Genomic DNA, 23,973 nt, shown 5'->3' with positions numbered 1-23,973 from the left:
GGCAGCCATTGCTGTGATAACACCCGCCATCGGTGCTAGCACCGATCGAGGGTGTTACCGGTTAGCCTTTGCTGCAATATGCAGCAAAGACTTACCGGCTATGGAGAGGGCTCAGCCCGTGAGCCCTCTCCATGCAGTCGCGAACTGGTTAATCGATAATTATTATGTGCACGATCTTCATTAATCTGGCGCACACGGACATCCGACATAAATTGGGCTGCCGATGCGAATGAGCATCAGAACACCCTTTTAGGTGCACAGTATTGTGTCATGGCGTGCATATTGCAGCTGCGACACAATATTGGTGGAAACAATTCATAAATGCATGTGCAAGCCAGAATACGGGCGCAGATTGCTTCATAAATTTGGCCATGTGGGTTTGTGTTGTTTTCTACCTCTTGCTTATAGACCATGTGTGGTTTTGAGGTCAGTCCTATTTTCATGAATGGGCATTACTGGCGTTTTTACATCCTTTAGAATCCATTTACAATTTTTACATAAGGAGATATAATATTGACCAATTTACATGAGTTTTATGCATATTTTAGGGCAACTGTGTATTTATTCCAGGTCTACTCTTTATTACTATCTACAAACACTCTAACAAAGTATCTCCAGAGAATATATATATAACATACAACAGAACGGTAGACACTTTCACTGACAAGCAGTAATGGGAAATGATATAAAGATGCTAATATAACCCAAGCGATAACACATCTGTTTCCATGTCGTGCCAGATGTGTTTATTATAAGGAAGACAGACTGTGGGAAATAATTGACTTATTCTTAAGAAAACATAGTTGGGAATACTGACTATAAAAGATGTCCCAGAGAGAGGAGCCAGGACTGAAGGAATATCTGACTTTGCACAAGGGAGAATGTGATTGGCAAGAAGTGAGGGGATGTAATAAAGAAGAGACGATTCAAGATCTAAAATAAACTTCTAGCATATGGTGTAGTCTGGAGGCTCTTCATGAATGTGTTGATTATGGATAAATGTTTATATCCCACATTTAAATATCTTTTGGTGTAAAAAAAAACTGTATAATTCAGTCCTCAACTTTGTATTTATATTTAAAAGGAACCTGTCATCAGGGACGTCATTTTCACTAAACACAGGTTGTAGAAGCCCATCACACCTGCAGTGTAAAAATGATTCTCTGCCTTTTATAAGCATTTGCATTACAATATAACTGTGTGTTATAACCTACCTTGCATCCTGACAGAATCCTCTGTTGGGCTTTGGTTTGGATGCATTTCAAAAAACAACATGTGACTTGTCTGTGTTACTCACTCCTCAGATCCTAGCCCCCGCCTTTGCTCCTGTACAGCTCCTCCCTCCCCCATTGCTGTCAGAAAAACAAGAACAAGGCAGAAAAACAAATATCACAAAGAGGGGGGGGGGGTGTCAACAAACCCAGACAATGTTATTGGAGCTCCAAAGTCAGATATCAGACCTCAGGGATATCTATAGTAAATGCTTGTAAGATCCTGTCACACACAGGACCTTACAGGCAATGGGGCACATTTACTAAGAATAGTGCAAACTGCATTTTATACAGTTTGCCTGTGTAGTGTGCAGATGCAGGATTTCTGGCGCACTGCTCCGACAGAGTGCACCACATTTTTTTTGTGCACCTTTAACACAAGCCATGCAACGCACTTCTGCTGGACTTGTTAAATCTGGCACACAGTCTGACTGTGCACCGGTATGCCCCCTTCAGTGCAGACATTTTTGGCGCAGGTGCAACATCCCCCACCGGGGCCTAGCCATTTCTCGGGGCCTGGAGTCAGCCGGGGCCCGCAGTACCTGAGTGGCTGGCGGTTGCGGCCTAGGCACGCTAGTGTCACGGTGCTTGGTATGGGGAACCGGAGGGCTGTCCTACAGCCTGGCAGGTCTCCAGTAGGGTGGTGTTGGCAAGAAATGATGAGGGAGAGGCTGCTATAGCGGATCTCCCTGGGGCAACCCTTTGGTGTCTAGAGTATGAGTCTCTGTGTGGTGGACAGGGTGCCTGTGATGATGGCAGCCGTAGTAGCAGGGACCAGACGGAGGCAGAGGTTGAACAAAAACAACTTACAGTTCTTTATTGGAACCGACAGGAACCGCAGCAACGTGCCTTTAAGAGTAGTGGAGTGCTGAGATGTAGTTGGAGGGAGCCACAGGGTGTAGATCGCCAGCCTGGATGCAGAGGGCAGGCTGGGAGGTAGCTGTGTCCTGGAAGGATGCTTCAACTTGTCCTGGAGTGCTTCAGGTATCACCCTTAAAGGTAGGATGATACCCCTTTCCTCACTAACTAGCTATTAGCTCCACTCTTCAGGCAGGGGCTAGGCTCACCTGCTCTTGGTCTGGTGTGCTAGCTGCACAGTCTCTTCAGAGTCTCTAATCTGAGAGAGTGAACTCTCTCCTCACTCTGCACTCTCTTCTGAGAGAGAACTTCACTTCTTCTGGAAGTTTCCTGACAGGGTCTTGTTACTCCCCTTGGTCAGGTGGTGGCTGCTCCTCCAATTACATCTCAGCTTACATCTCAGCTCACAGAGACAAAGTATAACCCCTGTGATTGGCTGACACATATGACATCACATAAAACAGTTAACTCCTGCCTTGCCAGGCAGGATCTACTACTGCAGTGTTCCCCTGTGTCCTATAAGGACTATGTAGTGTGATGTAGTGACATGCTGTGGGGCTGACTAGACCCTACACAGGTTGCAAGCTACATGGTGGGACGTATTCGCAACCACTCCTCTGCCTTGCATCGGCGAGGGTGTTGCACAGGCACTTCTTAAATACCTGTGCAAGCAGTTTACACATAAAAGAATGTGCAAAGTTCGATTGGAAACACGCGAATGGCCATTTGTAAATGTGCCCTATGCAAGTGATAATACCATGCAATGTACTTATCATAAAAATAGCATAAAAAATGCAGAATCAGAATGCTGGAGATCTTTTCTTCCCATTCTGTCTTGCTGTGTAGAAGCCATTAAACCACCGCCAGTCAGCATACTGTACCGTATGTCAACCATAGTCCATTCAGTTAAGTCAATCCATTGACCTATATTTTACATTTATCTGAAGTGTTTCTGCTCTTGACACCAAAATGCTAATCTGCCTGTATAAGTAGAAGCTAATTGTGCAGATTTTCCACATGTAGTGAAATAGATGCCATTCCTATTATGGTTCCAGTCATACAGTATATTACTAGACAGTTTCTGCTGTGATTAACAATAGTGCAAAACCTTAACCAAAGGTTTCAATGGGGTTTCAGTTCCGAATTCACAACAACTTTATTAATAATAATTCTTTATTTATATAGCGCGCACAGATTACGCAGCACTGCACAAAAAAAGTCAAATTGGTCCCCGTCCCCATAGGGCTCACAATCTAAACAACCTAACAGTATGTTTTGGAGTGTGTGAGGAAACCAGAGTACCCAGAGGAAACCCACGCAAACACGAAGAGAACATACAAACTCTTTGCAGATGTTGACCCGGGTGCGATTCGAACCCAGGACCCTAGCGCTGCAAGGCAGAAGTGCTACTCACTCAGCCACCCTCACTTCGAATGTATGGTGCTATTGGAAGCATTTCAGTTTGTTTTTACTAATGTACTAATCTGTCATTAAGGGTATATAGAAAGGAATCTGGGACTTTACCATCTCTGCGCATAATAGGTGTTTGCAGCATTATGCAGCAAACACCCATTGCTAACACCTGTGACAGGTGGGGGCGCCAATTGCGTATGTTAAAGGAAATCTACCATTTGTTTTTATGCATTGGGAACCATACCTTGAGAATGCTGTAGCGACACTGCTGCAGAAACATATAGGGGCACATTTACTAAGGGTCCGTTGGACGCATTTCCATCGGGTTTCCAAATTTTTTCGTTTTGAGCTAAATTGCCCTGGGTTTTTGGTGAACAAGATCGGATAGTGGTGCATCGGCGCCGGCTTTCATGCAACACAAATCGGGGGGCGTGGCCGTCGGACAACCCGACTGATTCGGACAAATCGCGGGATTTAAAAATGAAATTGTGTCGCAAGATCAGCACTCACATGCACCGGGAAGAAGAAGGTGAACTCCGGTGGACCTCAGCGGGAAAACGACACATGCAGCAAATTGGCCGAACGATCTAAGTGAATTGCGGCAGCTCCGAATCCTCTTCGGACATTCCGTATCGGCGTCGTCAACGGGACGGGTAAGTAAATGTGCCCCATATTATTTAATATCTGAACTGAGTGGTTTTGCTCAAAAACAATTGTAAAATTCAGGATCTTGGGAAAGCTGGGTGCCCTAGCTTCCGTACATAAACATATTACTTTCACATACACAGGCGCTGCCTGAACTGTCCAGACAGGACTAATCAACCTGAGCTGGATGACTCATACACAGCAGACGGGGGATGGTGCAGTGATTGATTACTTCTGCCTGTCAGGGACAATACAGTGATGACATATTCTCAGCTTATGCTGGGCAGGACAAGGCTGGAGCAGTGCTTCATTAGGGTGAGGAGAAGCGCCGTAGCAGCCACAGGAGGGACATAGCCTCATTATAATAGTTTCTTGAGCAAAACCACTCAGTTCAGGGATTAAACAAGATATGTTTTTGCATCTGTGTAGCTACAGCTTTCTCAAGGTATGTTTGCTTTACAATGCATAAAAACAAATAGTAGATTTCCTTTTAATGTTTAAGTGCAGCGTATATGAGCACCACCACTACCAATAACATTCAGGAGGGAGGGAGCGGGAGTCAAGTACTAAGACAAGCGGGACTCTTACTTAGGATCCAATGGCTGTCATAGCAGAATCTATAATAGACCCTACCAGAGACATGACTAGATGACGTTGCTCCCCATGCAAACTTATTATTTTTATTTTTCAGCAAAATAAGACTTAGGGAGGGTCATTATAGTAAAGGGCTTTTCATACGGAAACTGGTTTAGGATTGGAAAATCACCCAACAGGTTCCCTTTAAATATTATGTTAATCTTATGTGATTGCCAACTCCTTTCACCTGGGGCAGGGCTTTTCCTCTCTATAAGTATTCATCACTCACTCCATTGGCTGCTTGACAGATTTCTGTCTGGCTTCATTCACACTTGTTCTGTACCAATTTCTGATTCTGGCTTGAATCAGACCTCCGGCTTGATCCTCCTTCTACCCATCTCGATTTTGTTTGTTTGTGCCCCAAGACATAAGGAGGGATTGTCATCTAATTTAATTTAAAGGGAAAGGGGACTGGAAGAAGGAGAAGATGGCAGTAAAATGTAACTTTTATTATTGCATTATTTTCTCATTTATTGAAGTTTAATAGATTAATTGTAAAGGCCAAGGAACGAGGGTTATTCCTCTCATAAGTAGAAGTGGACCCCTATTTATCCTCCTACTTGAGTGCCTACTGAAATGTGCAAGTCTACAGATCTAAATTCTAGATCAGTGTTAGAACATTCTGTAAATACAATCAGTGCTATGTTGCCCGCTGATTGTATCACCCAGAGTGTATTTGTAAATATTGTAATTGTAACTGTTTGTGTTACAAGACACATAGGTTGCAGAAGAAGTGCTGATGTTAAAGGGAACCTGTCACCAGGAGACCCATTTTCAGCACTCCCCTAGTCCCCACAGAGCATACTACATACGCTGCTAAAGTGTTTTTGTATTAAAAATAGGTTTTACAGAAAAAAAGATATGTTATATTGTACCTTTCATTAGCATCTGCTGTGTGACTAGGCAGTTGCCTTTTGGGAGGGTCTGGAAAGGAGCAGTTTCCCCCCACCCCAGCTTAGCGACGCCCCCTGCTCTACAGCCAATCCCGAGTGTTGAGAGTTATTCATATATTTGAAAAGGTCACATGTTTCCCAAGGGTGGGGGGGAAACTACTTCTTTCCAGCGTCAAAGATATAAAATTAGTGCTCTACTCCTTATACTGTTTGTCAAATGGCTAGAGCCTCTCACCACCTCTTCATGTACTGGAAATAAAAGATATCCCCGACTCCTTGCATCGCCAATTGTCCTCCTTTAGTGGGTTGAAACACAATCCTCGTCTCGTTAACGTGTCCACGGTGTGTTCCCAATCCTACATCAGGAGGTATGAGAAAGGATAGTGCAGATTGCCAGGTTCAAAAAGGAAATAGTATTTATTGTATATACTCACACATTACACATGCCTCGGAAGAAGCCTGAATAGGCTAAACCTGGGTCAGGCGAGGTGTTTTAGGCGTCTTATGCTTTTACTATATGCGCGCTTTTAAATTGGAATGTGTGAGTATATACAATAAATACTATTTCCTTTTTGAACCTGGCAATCTGCACTATCCTTTCGCATACCTCCTGATGTAGGATTGGGAACACACCGCGGACACGGTAACGAGACGAGGATTGTGTTTCAACCCACTAAAGGAGGACGATTGGCGATGCAAGGAGTCGGGGATATCTTTTATTTCCAGTCCATGAAGAGGTGGTGAGAGGCTCTAGCCATTTGACAAACAGTATAAGGAGTAGAGCACTAATTTTATATCTTTGACTCTGTGACTTTGTGGCATATACGGGAGTATGCCGTATTAGTGGCTCCTCCATATTTTGTATGTTACATTTTCCATCTTTCCTGGATATTGTATTAGTTATTTCTGTATACTTCTTTCCAGCCCCTCCCATTAGGCAACTGCCTAGTCACACAGCAGATGCTAATGAAAGGTACAATATAACATATCTTTTTTTCTGTAAAACCTATTTTTTATACAAAAACACTTTAGCAGTGTATGTACTATGCTCTGTGGGGACTGGGGGAGTGCTAAAAATGGGTCTCCTGGTGACAGGTTTCCTTTAAGGCGTTAGCACTGTAAAATGAGAGGGTTTTACAGATTCCTGATTCCTGAGTGCACGGCGGCGATTAATCTTTGTGCATTGAAGTTTATTCAATGTAATGTACTACCTGCCGCAATCACTATTAATATTTGTCACCCACACTAGCGGAGTGTACATTCATGCCGTGTAGCCCATCTGTTTATTAAATGCCGACACTGGTTTGCACAATAGTTATGTAGTTCAGGTCTAATTCAGACTTTCTGTATAGATATTGCGGCGTTTCAGTGTCTGAATGCCGCTTTCAGTATAGGAGACACGCTAACACACCAGGCTAAGTACGTCCTGCCTGGTAGTTGTCTCAGGTCACTACGACTTGCTGAGGCAGTAGGCAGGTGTCAGCTTTGGGGGCTTAACATAGGGCTCACTGTCCTGTTTGTCTCCCTAAATCTCAGTCCCCCTTACAATTTGTTTGCAAGGTATCATTATAGTGATAAATAGTATTTCTATTTTCATTTATTATGTATAAAATATTTTTATTAAATATTTTTACCTGTTATAAATGGGAGAGTTGCAAAAAAGTCTAACATATATGAATGCAGCCTTCTATACAGAAATATACAAGTTCTTGTATGTAGTTAAGCAATGCTGGATTTACATTACATTGCTAGCCACTTTGAAAATGCAAAGATAATAGGACCAATTTTAAATATTTGTAATATATATAAAAAGGTGCAATAAAAAGTTAACACCTCCCATAGTGAGCAGCCGAGTAAATATAAAAGCAGTGGGATTTTTTTGATAGGGGTTTCATATGTGATTTAGAAGTTTGGTAAGATAGTGTACATTGTTATGTTGCTTTTTAGGCTAGGGAACAAGTAAGGACTGAACACTCAAGCGCTGAGAGTAGCAGAACAGAATGATCTCCCCTGCCACGCTGAAGGGATTACACTGTAAGGAGGCTGCACGCTTATCAACACCGGCCCAAATGTAACCTAGGTTGTTAGCGCACTGGAGCGATTACATTCTTAATATGCCGCATGCAGCACATCCAGGCGGTAATTTCTCCGGTGTGATAGAGAGCATTGTATTTATAATTACTTTGGCCGACACTGATGTGACTGCTGTGCCACTTCCAAAAGTCACCCCAACTCTTCACAGTTTTCTGTATGATCAGAGTATGAGAAAGCTATAAATGTAATCCTAGGGAAAAGTCAAAGCTAGGTATTTTCCTAAAACACAGACATTTAGAGGAATTTTTTGCACACCAACATACTATAATGTAAATGTACAATGTATTACATGTATAATTAGCCCCTCATGGGCTGAGCCCTCTTTATACAGAGTTGGGGTTTGCTGCAAATTGCAGCAAACACCCATTGCTAACACTGGCGGCATTTAGAAGACAGCAGCGAATGGATACCGCCATCTTTGTTGAGATCGACACCCCCCAATGATGTCATGGAGATTGGTTGCCATGACAGCCCCGGGTCTTTAGACCCCAGGCTGCATGGTTTCTGCACATTCGACATTTTCGATGAAAAATAATATCCGAAAACGCTACACCATTTTACATAACATAAAAAACTTAATAAAAAGTGATGAAAAGGTTGCATAGTCCTCAAAATAGTAGCAATGAAAAGGTCAGCTCATCTGGCAAAAATGATTCATTACACAGCTCCATACACCAAAGTATGAAAAAGTTATTAGCGTCAGAAGATGGCGAAACAATTTTTTTCATACACATTGGGGGCTATTTACTATGGGTCCCGTGGCCGCATTCTCGTCGGGTTTTCCAACTTTTTCGCAAATTGCGCCGGGATTTAACATTTAAATTGTGTCGCAAGACAATGCACTTACATACAACGGGAAGAAGAAGGTGAACTCAGGCGGACCTGAGTGGGGAAGCGACACATGCAGGAAATCGGGGGCACGACCTTAGTGAATTGCACTGGAGTGCATGATCGTTGGACTACGCACAGCGGGGATCGTGACTGTACCGCGTAAGTAAATGTGCCCCAATTAGAGATGAGCGAACATGCTCGTCCGAGCTTGATGCTCGGTCGAGCATTAGGGTACTCGAAACTGCTCGTTGCTCGGACGAATACTTCGCCCGCTCGAGAAAATGGCAGCTCCCGCCGTTTTGCTTTTTGGCGGCCAGAAACAGAGCCAATCACAAGCCAGGAGACTCTGCACTCCACCCAGCATGACGTGGTACCCTTACACGTCGATAGCAGTGGTTGGCTGGCCAGATCAGGTGACCCTGGGATAGACTAGCCGCTGCCCGCGCTGCTCGGATCATTCTGTGTCTGGATGCCGCTAGGGAGAGAGCTGCTGCTGGTCAGGGAAAGCGTTAGGGTGTTCTATTAGCTTACTGTTAGGCAGGAGTGATTCTCAAAGAACCCAACAGCCCTTCTTAGGGCTACAATAACGTTCTACTTTTTTTATTTTAATTTGCATCTAGTACCATTTTGTGAGGAATTAGCAGGGGGACTTGCTACCGTTGTGTTTAGCTCTTAGTGGCACACATATCCATAGCAAAGACCGAAGTGGGAAAATTTAGTAGGGGTTGGATTTCAATTAGGCACTAACTCAGTGTCATCTCATCTGGCATAGTAGTGTGCTTTGATACTTGGCTAGAAAATAGCCATAGGAGAATACAAAGAGCTTACTTACGCATACAGTAGCGTTATATATATTTGATTTCTGGTTGATCTGCTGGTGGCTGTACTTTCTGCAGTGCATGTACTAGCCAATTCTGAGCAATTTGTAGTGAGACTTGCGACCGCTGTGTTCTGCGCTTAGTGACGCACATATCCATAGCAAAGACCGAAGTGGGAAAATTTAGTAGGGGTTGGATTTCAATTAGGCACTAACTCAGTGTCATCTCATCTGGCATAGTAGTGTGCTTTGATACTTGGCTAGAAAATAGCCATAGGAGAATACAAAGAGCTTACTTACGCATACAGTAGCGTTCTATATATTTGATTTCTGGTTGATCTGCTGGTGGCTGTACTTTCTGCAGTGCATGTACTAGCCAATTCTGAGCAATTTGTAGTGAGACTTGCGACCGCTGTGTTCTGCGCTTAGTGACGCACATATCCATAGCAAAGACCGAAGTGGGAAAATTTAGTAGGGGTTGGATTTCAATTAGGCACTAACTCAGTGTCATCTCATCTGGCATAGTAGTGTGCTTTGATACTTGGCTAGAAAATAGCCATAGCAATAGGATAGCATTGTTTGGTTTTAAAAACTCAAAAAAAAACAAAAAACACAAAAAAAAAAAAAAACACAAAAAAAAACAAAAAAAAGTAAAAAAAAAAATAAAGTTATAACTCTCATTTTAAAAATGTTTAACCCGAGGGCTAGGGGTAGAGGACGAGGGCGGGGACGTGGGCGTCCAACTACTGCAGGGGTCAGAGGCCGTGGTCCTGGGCGGGGTGAGACACCACCTGCTGATGAGGGAGCAGGGGAACGCCGCAGAGCTACACTCCCTAGGTTCATGTCTGAAGTTACTGGGACTCGTGGTAGAGCACTGTTGAGGCCAGAACAGTGCGAACAGGTGATGTCGTGGATTGCTGACAATGCTTCGAGCAATTTGTCCACCACCAGTCAGTCTTCCACGCAGTCCACCCATGTCACCGAAATCGCCACTCCTCCAGCTCCTGCACCTCAGCCTCCTCCCCCCCAGTCTGCCCCCTCCCAGGAAAATTTGGCATTTGAACCGGCATACTCTGAGGAACTGTTTTCTGGACCCTTCCCACAGTCACAAACCACTTGTCCGGTTGCTGCTGAGCAATTTTCCGATGCCCAGGTTTTCCAACAGTCACAGTCTGTGGGTGATGATGACCTTCTTGACGTAGTGGAAGTGTGTAAAGAGGTGTCCGACGATGAGGAGACACGGTTGTCAGACAGTGGGGAAGTTGTTGTCAGGGCAGGAAGTCCGAGGGGGGAGCAGACTGAGGGATCGGAGGATGATGAGGTGACAGACCCAAGCTGGGTTGAGAGGCCGGGTGAACACAGTGCTTCTGAGACGGAGGAGAGTCCTCGACCAGAACAGGTTGGAAGAGGCAGTGGTGGGGCCAGACGGAGAGGCAGGGCCAGAGCTGGTGCATCAGCGCCAAATGTGTCAACTAGTGAAGCTCCCGTGGCGAGGGCTCCTGCGGCGAGGGCTAGATCTTCAGAAGTCTGGAGGTTCTTTAAGGAAACACCGGATGACCGACGGACTGTGGTGTGCAACATTTGCCAAACCAGGCTCAGCAGGGGTTCCACCACTACTAGCTTAACTACCACCAGTATGCGCAGGCATATGAATGCTAAACACCCCACTCAGTGGCAACAAGCCCGTTCACCTCCGGCCGTGCACACCACTGCTCCTTCCCCTGTGTCAGCTGCTAGTCAGCCCCCTGCCCAGGACCCTGCCACAAAAACCCCATCGTCGCCTCCACGATCCTCCACAGCATCCACCAGCGTTCAGCTCTCCATACCCCAGACGCTGGAGCGGAAACGCAAATATAGTGCAACCCACCCGCACGCCCAAGCCCTTAATGTGCACATCTCCAGATTGCTTAGCCTGGAGATGCTGCCCTATAGGCTAGTAGAGACCGAGGCCTTTCGCAACCTCATGGCGGCGGCCGCCCCTCGGTATTCGGTCCCCAGCCGCCACTACTTTTCCCGATGTGCCGTCCCAGCCCTGCACCAGCACGTGTCAGACAACATCATCCGTGCCCTGACCAACGCCGTTTCTGACAAGGTCCACCTGACCACGGACACGTGGACGAGTGCTGCCGGGCAGGGCCACTATATATCGCTGACGGCACATTGGGTTAACTTGGTGGAGGCTGGGACCGAGTCTGACACTGGGGCTGCTCATATACTGCCGACGCCGAGGATTGCGGGGCCTACCTCGGTCCAGGTGTTTCAGGCCTACTATGCCTCCTCCTCCTCCCACCCCTCCTCCACCTCCTCCTCCGAACTACCATCCGTGGGCACGGCGCCATCAGTCGGTAGCTCTAGGCACAGCAGCAGTGCCGTCGCTAAGCGACAGCAGGCGGTGCTCAAACTGCTGAGCCTAGGCGACAAAAGGCACACCGCCCAAGAGCTATTACAGGGCATCACGGCGCAGACTGATCTGTGGCTGGCACCGCTGAACCTCAAGCCGGGAATGGTTGTGTGTGACAACGGCCGTAACCTGGTGGCGGCTCTGCAACTCGGCAGACTGACACATGTGCCATGCCTGGCCCATGTGTTAAATCTGATAGTTCAGCGTTTCCTCAAGACATACCCCAATCTGTCTGATTTGCTCACGAAGGTGCGCCGCATCTGTGCGCATTTCAGGAAGTCCAGCCCAGATGCTGCCACTCTCAGGGCAGCGCAGCGCCGCCTCCAACTGCCCGCTCACCGACTGTTGTGCGACGTGCCCACGAGGTGGAATTCAACACTGACCATGTTATCCAGAGTTTACCAGCAGCGCAGAGCGATTGTAGACTGCCAGATGTCAACTTCCACCAGAACTGGTAGTCAGGTCAGTCAGCTTCCTCAAGTCTACAATGAGGAGTGGACGTGGATGTCTGATATCTGTCAGGTGCTGAGTAACTTTGAGGAGTCAACACAGATGGTCAGTGGCGATGCCGCCATCATCAGCCTCACCATCCCGCTGCTTGGCCTGTTGAAAAACTCTCTGGTCAGCATGAAGTCGGAAGCTTTGCGCTCGTCACAAGAGACAGGGGAAGAATATTCCCTTGTTGATAGCCAAAGCACCCTCAGGTCTGTTTCTCAGCGCATATCGGAGGAGGTGGAGGTGGAGGAGGATGAGGAGGAAGAGGAGGAGAATGTTGGTGAGACACAAGAGGGGACCATTGTTGAGTCCTTTACTGTTCAGCGTGTATGGGCAGAAGAAGAGGAGTTGGAGGAGTTGGAGGAGGAGGAAATGGACAGTCAGGCCAGTGAGGGGAGTGAATTCTTACGCGTTGGTACTCTGGCGCATATGGCAGATTTCATGCTAGGCTGCCTATCCCGTGACCCTCGCGTTCAAAGAATTTATTCCAGCACCGATTACTGGGTGTTCACTCTCCTGGACCCACGGTACAAGCAAAATCTTTCCACTCTCATCCCTGCAGAGGAAAGGAGTGTGAGAATGCATGAATACCAGCAGGCCCTGGTGCACAAGCTGAAACAGTATTTCCCTTCTGACAGCGCTAGCGGCAGAGTGCGTAGTTCTGCGGGACAAGTAGCGAGGGAGAGTAGGCGAGCAGGCAGCTTGTCCAGCACTGGCAAGGGTACGCTTTACAAGGCTTTTGCCAGCTTTATGTCACCCCAGCAAGACACTGTCACCTGTCCCCAGTCTCGGCAGAGTAGGGCTGATCTTTACAGAAAGATGGTGAGGGAGTACGTAGCTGACCATACCATCGTCCTAAATGATCACACAGCTCCCTACAACTACTGGGTTTCAAAGCTGGACATGTGGCACGAACTGGCGCTGTACGCCTTGGAGGTTCTTGCCTGCCCTGCCGCTAGCGTCTTGTCCGAGCGGGTTTTCAGTGCAGCTGGTGGCATCATCACCGATAAGCGTACACGCCTGTCGACTGACAGCGCTGACAGGCTGACGCTTATTAAAATGAATAAAGGCTGGATTTCTCAGAATTTCCAATCTCCACCAGGTGAAGGAAGCTCAACCTGAATAATTGATCCACTCCTCCTCCTCCTCATTTTCCTCCTTCTCCTCCTCTTTGTACAGTAAAGCAGAGGAAAATGGCTATTTTTTGACAGGGCCCACTGGCTCTTGCTATAGTACTTCATGCATTTAATTTTTCTGGAGGGCCACCTACCCGGTCCTCTGTTTGAAACAATTTTTGTGAGTGCCACATACAGGCACTCAATCTATTCCATTTTACTGCAGGGCCACCTACCTGCTCCTCTGGTTTGAAACATTTTTGGGACTGCCACATACAGGCACTCAATCTATTCCATTTTACTGGAGGGCCACCTACCTGCTCCTCTGGTTTGAAAAATTTTTGGGACTGCCACATACAGGCACTATCCAAATTAAATTGTCTCCATAGCAGCCTCCACACGTTGTCTCCATTGCTACCTCCAAAAGTCGTCCATATAGCTGCCTCCATACATCGTCCCTTTATCAAACGAGGTGTGTCAGGCAGAAATTTGGGTTGTTTTCATGGATTCCACATCAAAGTTGTTAACTTTGTCGCCACCCTGCTGTGTTATCCACAAAATATACTGGCAAACTTTTACCATTTAGGGATATTATTTCAGCGCTTCTTGCGCATCTGTTTACATTCCCCTCACCCGGCATATCCTAAACTTATAAGAACGCTACTACACTTGATCTTATACAAAAGGTTCTTAGAAGTGCTGTTTGGGGAGTAGCCTAGAGACAGGGGCTTGAATTGGCGAAAGCTCGCCTGGCAGCGGAGCGCCAGCTCCATGCGCATCATGCGCTTCTTGCGCATCTGTTTACATTCCCCTCACCCGCCATATCCCAAACTTATAAGAACGCTACTACACTTAACTTGGTGCAGGCTGGGACCGAGTCTGACCCTGGGGCTGGTCATATACTGCCGACGCAGAGAATTGCGGGGCCTACCTCGGTCCAGGTCTCAAAGGCCTACTATACCTCCTCCCACCCCTCCTCCACCTCCTCCTCCTCCGAATTACCATCCGTGGGCATGGCGCCATCAGTCGGTAGCTCTAGGCACAGCAGCAGTGCCGTCGCTAAGCGACAGCAGGCGGTGCTGAAACTGCTGAGCCTAGGCGATAAAAGGCACACCGCCCAAGAGCTATTACAGGGCATTCCACATCAAAGTTGTTAACTTTGTCGCCACCCTGCTGTGTAATCCACAAAATATACTTGCAAACTTTTACCATTTAGGGATATTATTTCAGCGCTTCTTGCGCATCTGTTTACATTCCCCTCACCCGCCATATCCTAAACTTATAAGAACGCTACTACACTTGATCTTATACAAAAGGTTCTTAGAAGTGCTGTTTGGGGAGTAGCCTAGAGACAGGGGCTTGGATTGGCGAAAGCTCGCCTGGCAGCGGAGCGCCAGCTCCATGCCAAGATCCAACTAACATAGTTGCAGCACCTTTAATCTACTACTAGTTCACTGCCTCCATAATAATAATAATAATAATCTTTATTTATATAGCGTCATCATATTCTGTAGCCAGGGCCAGATTAAGGGTCCCAGCGGTATGGAGCACCTCATTTAAGATGGGGCCCCCCAGCTTGGCAGCCAACGCGGGGCCCCCTTCCACAACAATATATGTGAAAAAAAGATACCACATAGTTATCCTATTACAAATATCAGCGCCATACTACTACCAGATAATGATACCACAATACTGTTACCAATTAAAACTATCATAAAACCAATATTCCAAACAATTCCAAAAGATGCCTCGAAACTGCAACCCACAGCATCACCACAACATAAATAAAATACCAACATCCTGATACTGAACACAAGACTCTGTACACAGACCAGTATTACCAATCATTTACTACATATAAACTCCATTTATTGATGAGCTTGATGAACACCACCAAGCAAAGGGCAATATCACTAATGACACCTCTGTACAGGGCCCAAATAATAACATTACATCCTGATTATCACCACTACATAATGACTGGATAATACTGCAATACTATATGATAACCTACACAGACAGACCAGTATGCATATAGTAACTATATAGTAGTAGATACCAGTCCTCAGGTGACGCCCCTGATGTTGTCTCTTCCCTCCTGTCTAATCTTCAGGGAGACTTGTTGCAGCCAAGACTCATCTCTGCAGGTTTATAAAACAGAACTGGTTGGCATCATCCTATATACATATATTTAAATACCCCTTACAACACAACTGACCACACTGTGCCCCCACATATATCATATATACCCCTCACACTACAACTGACCACACTGTACCCCCACATATATCATATATACCCCTCACACTACAACTGACCACACTGTGCCCCCACATATATCATATATACCCCTCACACTACAACTGACCACACTATACCTCCACATATATCATATATACCCCTCACACTACAACTGACCACACTATACCTCCACATATATCATATATACCCCTCACACCACAACTGACCACATTGTGCCTCCACATATATCATATATACCCCTCACACCACAACTGACCACACTGTGCCCCCACATATATCATATATACCCCTCACACCACAACTGACCACACTGTGCCCCCACATATTTCATATATACCCCTCACACCACAACTGACCACACTATGCCCCCACATATATCATATATACTCCTCACACCACAACTGACCACACTGTGCCCCCACACCACTACCATTACCACTGCATCATGTCTGAATAATACCGCCCCACCGCTACCATTACCACTGCATCATGTCTGAATAATATGACCACACCACTACCATTACCACTGCATCATGACTGAATAATACCACCACACCACTACCATTACCACTGCATCATGACTGAATAATACCACCACACCACTACCATTACCCCTGCATCATGTCTGAATAATACCACCACACCACTACCATTACCACTGCATCATGTCTGAATAATACCACCACACCACTACCATTACCACTGCATCATGACTGAATAATACCTCCACACCACTACCATTACCACTGCATCATGACTGTATTATACCACCATCCCACTACCATTACCACTGCATCATGACTGAATAATACCATCACATCACTACCATTACCACTGCATCATGACTGAATAATACCACCACACCACTACCATTACCCCTGCATCATGTCTGAATAATACCACCACACCACTACCATTACCACTGCATCATGTCTGAATAATACCACCACACCACTACCATTACCACTGCATCATGTCTGAATAATACCACCACACCGCTACCATTACCCCTGCATCATGACTGAATAATACCACCACACCACTACCATTACCCCTGCATCATGACTGAATAATACCACCACACCACTACCATTACCACTGCATCATGACTGAATAATATGACCACACCACTACCATTACCACTGCATCATGACTGAATAATACCACCACACCACTACCATTACCACTGCATCATGACTGAATAATACCACCACACCACTACCATTACCCCTGCATCATGACTGAATAATACCACCACACCACTACCATTACCCCTGCATCATGTCTGAATAATACCACCACACCACTACCATTACCCCTGCATCATGTCTGAATAATACCACCACACCACTACCATTACCCCTGCCTCATGACTGAATAATACCACCACACCACTACCATTACCGCTGCGGTATGACTGAAATAATACCACCAGACTGCCACCATTACTACTGCAAAATAATACCACCAGACCGCTACCATTAACACTGCAAAATAATACCACCTAACACATACTCAATAAAAAAAAAGTACCAAAAACTGCATTAAAATTAAAAATAAAATGCTCTGCAGATAAACAAAAATATTTTAATATAATTATATCTGATTACTCACTGTTTACTGTCTTCTTCATTACAACCTCATTACAGCCTCTATAGCGCCCCCTGTAGACTGGGATCTCTTCTTCATCCGATGTAACTCCTCCAGCTGTGATGAATTCGCCCCTAGATGTCTTCAGCTCTTGGCAGCACATCTGTGCCCTTAAAGATACCTCAATTACTGACAATATCATGGCACCTGGATATATATAGACAACACCTGCTTACTAAAGCTATATATGGAACCCCCATTTAGGAATGAACAGTACCCCTGCTATAGGCCACTCACTGTACACTGCCATTTACATTCATTTATATAAAGCTGCCCCTGCTATACAGCAACCGCCACTTAACAACTAAACCCAAAACATATAAATGACACCTCCTCCCCTATACAGTGGCTCCTCTATATATAAATGACAACTCCTCCCGTCCCCTATACAGTGGCTCCTCTATATATAAATGACAACTCCTCCCGTCCCCCATACAGTGGCTCCTCTATATACAAATGACACCTCCTCCCCTATACAGTGGCTCCTCTATATATAAATGACAACTCCTCCCGTCCCCTATACAGTGGCTCCTCTATATACAAATGACACCTCCTCCCGTCCCCTATACAGTGGCTCCTCTATATACAAATGACACCTCCTCCCGTCCCCTATACAGTGGCTCCTCTATATATAAATGACACCTACTCCCCTATACAGTGGCTCCTCTATATATAAATGACAACTCCTCCCGTCCCCTATACAGTGGCTCCTCTATATATAAATGACACCTCCTCCCGTCCCCTATACAGTGGCTCCTCTATATATAAATGACAACTCCTCCCGTCCCCTATACAGTGGCTCCTCTATATATAAATGACAACTCCTCCCGTCCCCTATACAGTGGCTCCTCTATATATAAATGACAACTCCTCCCGTCCCCTATACAGTGGCTCCTCTATATATAAATGACAACTCCTCCCGTCCCCTATACAGTGGCTCCTCTATATATAAATGACAACTCCTCCCGTCCCCTATACAGTGGCTCCTCTATATATAAATGACAACTCCTCCCGTCCCCTATACAGTGGCTCCTCTATATATAAATGACAACTCCTCCCGTCCCCTATACAGTGGCTCCTCTATATATAAATGACATCTCCTCCCGTCCCCTATACAGTGGCTCCTCTATATATAAATGACACCTCCTCCCGTCCCCTATACAGTGGCTTCCCTATATATAAATGACACCTCCTCCCCTATACAGTGGCTCCTCTATATATAAATGACACTCCCCTCGTCCCCTATACAGTGGCTCCTCTATGTATAAATTACACCCCCACTCGTCCCCTATACAGTGGCTTCCCTATTTATAAATTACACCCCCTCGTCCCCTATACAGTGGCTTCCCTATTTATAAATTACACCCCCTCGTCCCCTATACGGTGGCTTCCCTATTTATAAATTACACCCCCTCGTCCCCCATACAGTGGCTTCCCTATTTATAAATTACCCCCTCCTGTCCCCTATACAGTTCCTTCTCTCTCTCTCTCTCTCTCTCTCTATATATTACACCCTCTCCCGTCCCCTATACAATGGCTCCTCTCTATATAAATTACACCCCCCACTCCCCATACAGTGGCTCCTCTATATAAATAACCCCCCTCCACTATACATTTGCTCCTCAACATATATAAAATACACCCCCCATATACAGTGACTCTTCTATATATAAATTACACCCCCTCGTCCCCTATACAGTGGCTTCCCCCCTCTGTCTCCTATACAGTGTTTCCTCCATATATAAATACCCCCCTCCACTATATATTTGCCCCTTAATATCTATAAATTATCTTCTATCTTCCTTTCTGGGCCCCTGTAAAACAATAAAATAATAAAAGTTCACTCACCTTTCCAGACGATCCCTCGCAGCGCTGACAGGATGATCTGCACCCAGGCTCTTCATCTCCCTGCAGTGTGGAGACACAGACGGCGCGATCTATGAGTCATAGATCGGCCGTCTGTGGAGGACTGAAAGTGCAGGCAGAGGTCACTCTACCTGCACTTCTGCCACTCTATGGTATCTGTGCCTTAAAGGCACAGTGCCATATAGTGTGTGCGTGTCAGTATGGGGCTGCTAATAGCGTTTAGCAGCCCCATACTTAGTAGCTGATGCCTGCGGGGGCCCCTGTAGCATGTTCTTGTGTACAGGGCCGGATCTACAGCGCCAGATGCCGGGGCCCCATAGAGAGAGGGCTGAACCCGGGGCCCGGCGCAAGTGCTCCAGGAGCGCCAATGTAGATCCGGCTCTGTCTGTAGCGCTTTACAAATCATAGGAAACAAATACAAATGTAATGTAACAGAGCACAACATTTGTATGGAACAACAGGAGTGAGGTCCCTGCTCGCCAGAGCTTACGGTTTATGAAGATGATGGGGTAACACGAGGTAAAAGAATATTTAATGGTCAAGCCATTCTTCTTAGGGAATAGAAAAAATATAATAAATGGAATTGCTGTCGCTTGAACCACTCAGCCGTCATCTTATATACCAGGTCCAGGGTGAATGGGACTGCAGAGAAGTCTGGTGCCTGTTGGTTGCTGGATAACAGATGGGAGGACGACACAGGACGGGTTAGTAGAAGAGTTAAAACTTCATGCAGTTAATGAGTGTTATAGGCTTGCCTAAAGAAATGGGTTTTAAGAGCACGTTTGAAACTTTGGAGGTTAGGTATTAGTCTGATAGTCCAGGGCAGAGCATTCCATAGAATTGGTGCAGCTCTAGAGAAGTCTTGGAGACGCGAGTGGGAGGTCCGCACTAGGGTAGAGGTTAATCTAAGATCACTGGCGGATCTAAGAGCACGGGTTGGGCGATAGACTGAGATAAGAGAGGAGAGGTAGGGGGGTGCAGCATTATACAGAGCTTTATGGATGAGGGTTATTATTATTTTAAACTGTATTCGAAAGGAGACTGGCAGCCAGTGCAGCGACTGGCATGAACTGTAAGCATACATGGTCCCCTTATCAAACGAGCTGTGTCAGGCAGAATTTTGGGTTGTTTTCATGGCTTCCATGTTAACTTTGTCGCCACCCTGCTGTGTAATCCACAAAATATACTGGCAAACTTTTATCATGTACCGATATTATTTGAGCGCTTCTTGCTCACCTCCTTTGGTTCCTCTCTGACACCCATTGGTTTGAAGCCTGAGTCCAATTAGGGTATGTCGCCATGCCACTCTCTAGCCTGCTGCCGCTGCCTCTGCCTCTGCATGCCGTCCCCTATAGTGTCAGGGTCAATTATTGGATGTTTTACATGCTATCTAGCTTCATTCGGTCACTCTGTCATGGCCATGCTGTTGCCCATAATTTCGGCATAATGGTGCGATTAAGCAGCCTCAGAGGCATCCATGCATGCTGCCCCTGCTGTTTCCTGTCCATTTCCGTGGTGTTTCCATCCTTTTCTGAGGTTCCCAGGTGTTTGGCCAAGCTTCCCTGTGCAGAGCCTTGGTCCCCTTGAAAAATGCTCGAGTCTCCCATTGACTTCAATGGGGTTCGTTATTCGAGACGAGCACTCGAGCATCGGGAAAAGTTCGTCTCGAATAACGAGTACCCGAGCATTTTAGTGTTCGCTCATCTCTAGCCCCAATGTTTTAATTAGTGAAAATGTATTTAAACACAATAAAACCTATATAAATTTGGTATCACTGTGATCGTAGCCAACCAAAGAATAAAGTATGAATACCAACAAAGATACCCACTACAATCAAATATACGGTAATCCCTATACCAATCAAAAGATGAATACCAAAAAACCAGACCACCACCACAGCACCACGACGTACGTTTCGCTGTCGCTCCCTCAGGGGGGTAGACAAATCCTTTGGAGCGCACAATGAAAGCCGTAACAACTGAACCCTAAAAGAAAGTGACACTAATGCGTTTTTTCACACATTTGGATCTTTTTTCCAGCTTCCCAGTACACGGTATGGAATAATAAATAATGTCACTGAGAAGTAAAATATATTACACAGAAAATAAGCCCTCACACAGCTCTCTACATGAAAAAATGAAAAAGTTGTAGATTTTTGAGGGTGGGAAGCGAAAATTGAACAAAAAGTTGAAATTTCTATGAAATTGTGTACTTACAAATCTTTTAGGTAGTTTGATACTAAAGAAGCGACCACTGCGCAAACCAATCAGGTAAAGATTGCATTGTGGTACACCAATATTTTATATATTACCTATTTATATTTTTATAGTGATTAAACTTAGATGAAACAGAAAATCTATTTAAAGGGAGTCTAACACTAGTTATGAAATTGCAAAGCTGCAGTTGATGTTAGGTATTGTCCTTGGATATCTGTGTAACCATAACTTTTTGTTTTCTGTTTGTCGCAGCAGGAATATATAAATATGCATTTATATAACAGCAATAAAGGTGAACTGGGAGAGACCTTATACACTGATGTGTGTATGGAGTGCGTTCCAGCTACAATCCTGGAATATAAATGCATTTTAACAATTCTGCTGCTACTACCAACATGAATAAAGGAATGGTTACACAGATCATCAAGACCTAAATGTTAGTCTACATATGGTCAAGACTGATGAAATCAGGCATAGTTGCTTAATATACCTTGTATTAACCCTTTAACAAAGCATCACGTATTACTATGTCACGCATCTGCAGCGGGTGTTTGGAGAGGGCTCATGGGATGGTGAGCATTTGCTGAATAATGCAAGAAACACGCACTGATAACACCCACGATCGGTGCTGGCCATGAAGTGGTTATAAAAAAAAGAAAAAACAACAACAAAGTGAACAAAGGTTAGATGAATCAAGCAGACAAGAGGCATGAAAGGTTAAAATTAGACTTTCTAATTGTAATATATTGTGGCCTATTAGCATTTTATCATAATTGATAAACCATTATCCTGCACCAGCAGGTCACTGACATTTATGTAGTAATATTCTTAATTCATTTTCTACACGATTTGTCAGATCATTTCTGAATATAATAAAACTAAAGCAACCAGGTCACACTTAACTTTAAGACATTCATGGTCTCATTTTATAGTGGCCTCTTATAGGACAGGGCATGAAAAGTGTCTAAGGGCACATTCAGATGGGCGTCTGCGGGGACGTACATGCGGCCGCAAATTTGCGGCCGCATGTACGTCCCCATTGACGGCAATAGCATTGTGGCGCACATACGGTGCCACACATGTGTGGCACCGATCCGGCCCGCACGCCGCAAAAAGATAGAGCATGCTTTATCTTTCGGCGTGTGTGCGGCCGTGCGCCGCTATTCTCTATGGAGGGAGGAGGGCCGCCTCCTCCTCTCCAGCACACGGCGGTATGCCCGTATGTACCCTAAAACACACATCTCAGTTTTCTTTGGTGAATAATGAGAGATACTTTCTTTCTGCAAAGTCAAAAGTTTACATGCTGTCACAGGTGTCCCAATGACCCACATCCCGGGTTCGCGGGCACACCCGTGCTTCGCTCTGGTCCCCAGCTGCTTCCTTACCTATCCTCCCTGCTTCCTTACCTATCCACGCTCCTGCTCCGGATCCAGCTGCCTGGAGCGTGCGTCCCCGCCTCCTAGGGCGCAAGTGCGATGGTGCTCGAGGATTTAAAAGGCTAGCACACCGCAAATTGGTGCTGGCCATTCCCAGATAATTGAATAAAAGCCGGCCTCTCCCAAGATTCCCCGCCAGATATTTGTGCTATATGCCTCAGAAAAAGTTTGTCTTGTTGCCTTGTGCCAGTCTGCAGATTTACCGACCCCGGTTCCGTTCCTGACTTTGACTCCATACTGCCTGCCCTGACCTTCTGCTTTGTTCCTGACGTTGATCCTGTGCTACATGTCTCGACCTCCTGCCTGTCCCTGACCACATCCCTTGCCTTGACCACTGGCAAAGTCGCACCTGTGGAGCCACCTGGTGGTACCCTGCCCCAGCAGGTCCCACCTGCTTTTCGGCGGGCTCTGGTGAAAACCAAGTGCCATTTAGTCGGCTTACCTTGAATCCTGACATATACACTGAGATTGCTATGCCTTTTACCAATATGGGACAGCTGATTGCATGTGCATGTAGGCTTCCTATTTATTGGTAACATCTGAATTAATTTGAGTAACAACGTGGATGTAATTTAAGACCTGAAACACACAGCTTCTTTGTGTAACAACATGTGAAGGTCTAGAGAAATCAGCCAGGTTATCAGAAAGAGAATTGTGGACCTGTACAAGTCTGGTTCATCCAAATACCTGAATGTGCCTTGTAAAACAAGATGGGAATGTCTAGCCATCATACCTCTCAGGAAGGAGACGGGTTCTGTCTTCCAGAGATGAACGTGCTTTAGTCCGAAAGGTGCATATTAACTTAAGAACAAAAGCAAAAGACCTTGTGAAGATGCTGCTGAAGCTGATAAGTGTGTGCCATAATCCAAATTGAAACGAGTCCTGTATCAACATGTACTGAAAGGCCACTCTGCCAGAAAGAAGCCATTACTCCAAAAGAAACAGAAAAAAGCCAGATTAATATTTGCAAATGCACATAGGAACTGACGAAACTAAAATTAATCAGTTTGGCCATAATGACAATTGTTATATGTGGAGGAAAAAGGGAGAATCTTTTGAGAGTGAAAATGTTAT

The 23,973-nt window shown here is 45.6% G+C and overlaps 1 protein-coding gene and 1 long non-coding RNA gene across 2 annotated transcripts in view; one reads left to right on the top strand and one right to left on the bottom strand.

The window, feature by feature from the left end:
- The window catches only part of BMERB1 (bMERB domain containing 1), a 138,671-nt gene that overhangs the window by 54,309 nt on the left and 60,389 nt on the right, over positions 1-23,973 (top strand). The window lies entirely within an intron of this gene.
- LOC140076060 (uncharacterized) lies at positions 15,468-19,377 on the bottom strand. The gene is made up of 3 exons (XR_011849513.1): positions 19,230-19,377; positions 17,346-17,491; positions 15,468-15,610 (listed from the first exon to the last, which is right to left on the bottom strand). It is a non-coding gene; the product is annotated as an uncharacterized lncRNA (long non-coding RNA).

The sequence above is a fragment of the Engystomops pustulosus genome, chromosome 8 (genome assembly GCF_040894005.1).
Source record: "Engystomops pustulosus chromosome 8, aEngPut4.maternal, whole genome shotgun sequence".
NCBI lineage: Eukaryota > Metazoa > Chordata > Amphibia > Anura > Leptodactylidae > Engystomops > Engystomops pustulosus.
This window is presented reverse-complemented; position numbering and strand designations above follow the sequence as displayed.